This window comes from Austrofundulus limnaeus, unplaced genomic scaffold (genome assembly GCF_001266775.1).
Source record: "Austrofundulus limnaeus strain Quisiro unplaced genomic scaffold, Austrofundulus_limnaeus-1.0 Scaffold239, whole genome shotgun sequence".
Lineage (NCBI taxonomy): Eukaryota > Metazoa > Chordata > Actinopteri > Cyprinodontiformes > Rivulidae > Austrofundulus > Austrofundulus limnaeus.
In genome coordinates this window covers 135980-139147 of record NW_013952641.1, presented here as the reverse complement: position 1 = coordinate 139147, position 3168 = coordinate 135980, and positions in this window count along the sequence as shown.

The window sequence follows — 3168 nt, the reverse complement described above, 5'->3', positions numbered from 1 at the left end:
ACTTGGAGGAGAGACGAAACGTTTCATTAGAGAAGAACCCGTCCAGAAGACCTATACAATTTTTTTCTTTTTTATAGCTTGCACTATTCCTGACTGAGCTGCATATAAAATTTTTTTGTTTGTTTCTTTTTTTTTTTTTACACTAAAACCTTTTACATGTGAGCACAGTGTCAAATCAAACATCACCAATGGGGGACTTGGCAATGATTTGGTGTCACGTGACCTGGGCGTGCCTCGCAAGGGGGATTTTTATGCACTGAGCCAATGTTAACGTTAACCATTGAAATCAATGAGCAGAACATATTACAGTGCRAACAAACGCTTTATAAACGTACAAATGGCACAAATGCTTATACTAAAAACCACATATATTGTTACAACACATTTACAAGAGCAAAAAGGGTYACGTTTCACACACATTACACATATTTAACCAAAATTAAACATTTTAATCGTTAAACCTGTTTGCTAACATTTAAAAAGCTTCGATGTTCATGTTTGGCCTTATTTAGAATCCGTTTTATCTGATGTCAAATATATTATTTATTGACATTAAACATGTAAAATAGGGACTTTAATGGATGACTGCATATTAATTCAGAAAATATAATGTAGGATGTCAGACAGTAATGTAATGATTATCATAAACATAAAATAGTCACATTGTCAGACAGGCCGGTTTATTCAGATATTACATTTTCTACATCCAGTGTTTGTGTGTTTTTCAACATTTCCAGACAAAAAGAAGAAAGAAAACATGTACCAGCTGCGGGCCAGCTTCAGATCCAGCCTGCATCATTGTGAAGCTGAAGAATAATTCTTTGTGATAAAAATACATTCAATTAACAATTCTTTGTGACCTGAAATAATTTGTATTTTTTATTATTATGTAATTAATAAAATTACTTATTTTGAATTATATCCTTAACAAAAAATGTGAAACAACTGCAAATATATCTTATATTCTAGGTTATTCAAAGTAGCCTTATTTTGCTTTGATTACTGCTTCACACACTCTTGGYATTCTCTTGATGAGCTCCAGGATGCAGTCACCTGAACTGGTCTTCCAACAGTCTTGAAGGAGTTGTTGGCCCTTTTGCCAACAGGGGGCGTTAATGTTTCAAAAGAGCAGAAACAGAAAACAGTGGATTTTCAACGCAGCCCACGCTCGGAGAAAAAAAAAATCTGGAGGCGTCCCTGAATACCTGCTAAATACCAGACTGTTAGGTTCTCCAAACTAAATTTGTAAACTTAGGATGAGCTCATGCTGACAGCTGAGGTAGCAAAATGTTTGACAGGGTTAGTCAGAGAAAGCCTGGGCCAAATAACAAAGCAGTAAGTTGTTRAATGCAGACCTTGTGCAGAACAGAACATAGGTTTGATAAACACCTTGAGTTTTTCTTTAATTCCATCTCATTTTATTTCCTTTAAGTCTTTGAGATGCAACAGGCAGCAGTCTGACATCAGTCCTGTAGCTGCTGTACCTTTTTTTTTGCAGCAGTAGGCCCCCAGAAGCAGCAGACCTTTACCTGTCATACCCAGARTAAAAAGTTCAACATCAAAACAAGCATAAAATATTGGACCTGCTTCGGGTTTGAGGCCCTGACACACACTGTCAGCGCAGCGTCCACGTTTTTTTTTACAGCACACTGCCAGCCTTTAAACAGACATGAAGCCAGAAACCTGATCTGTGTTGACACAGTGTTTAAATGACAGTATTCCATAAACACAGTGAAGGTGGGCCTCCTCCTGGGATTTGTACCAGCCTTTGGCTCCTGTGTTTAAATAGCTTGTAGATGATTAGATGGATCAAATGGCCAGGGGATAAAACCACAAAGGGCTGCTCTGGTTCGTGTGAAAACATTAAGGTGCTCATTATGATTACTTACAACCTGTTGACATACTAAAATTGCTGTGAAATTGGCCATCCTGTTGAGGAATGCTGTGCCCAGACAGACAATAATTGCATTTCCTGTTAATCTCTGACTCCTCCTCCTCCTCCTCCTCCTCCTCCGTGTGTGAGGAGCTCTTTCAGCTCGAACTCAGACTGACACTCAGAAGTGATTAAGCGAGACTGCACACATTACACATGAGTGAAAACCTTCACAACATGTTTCTCATCAGAGTTTGATCCTCCTTGTGGAAACAGCTTTGCTCTGACCAGAGGTCTAACTCAACTTAATGTTGTTGTCTGTTAGAGAAGCAGCTCAAAGGCCTGCTTCCAGTCTGTTAGCACATGCGAACGCATGGTGCTTATAAACGCAACAGTAGGAAACGGTCGGCTGCGTGCAGGGCCCCCCTAATGAAACTGAGCTGAGAGAACAAGCTGCCTCCACCATGTCCTGTCAGATAAAACCCGAGGTTTGGACCGGCGCCATCGCTGGGGTTCTTGGCAGGATGCAACGACTCGCTGAGGTTTGAAACCCCATTAAAAATTGTCACTTTATTTTAAACAGCTGCCACACTCGTGAGTCCCACATCCTTCTGGAAAACAAATCAGAGCTGCGGAGCTGGCCAGAGGCTCGCCTCGACAATATTCAGACTGTGACTGACAGAGCTGTTAAAGTTTGTTTCCCTTGGATGACTTTGGAGTCAAAGGCTTTTAATTTTTAGCATCTTACATCCTGGAATCATTCATCASAAGTTTAAACAGGGATAACGCCGATATTTAGAAATGGGGCTTTTTGGAAAGCGCACAGAGCTACTAACAACATATCTGACTAAAGAGTGATTGTTGTGCAGCAGTTAGAGCATTTAGTGAAACACTGATGTATTTCAGGGTTACCCAACAAAAATCTGTCAACTCACCGAGCTTTTGCTGCCCGATAAGAAAATCAATGCGTTACTAGTTGATAAACATTTGGTCAAATCTTGAAAACTATTAAAGCTACAATTGATTTCACATTTAGAGTTCATGTTGTAAGTGACTCAGCTACCACATCCAATTTTAACTCAGTATTTGTAGGGATGTTGACATTTCGTCAGCAGCTGCTGCCATTTTCTTCCCAAACTGCTGTGACCATATTTTGCAAGGCTGCTTGGTGCGTTTGCGTGTAATTTCCTCCTGCTTCGTTATTTCTACGAATTTCAACAAATCCGGCTGCCATCAGGTAGTTAGCTACAGCCTCGTCTTTGAGTTTTAAATTTTTGTTGATGTGTTTTGAAGAG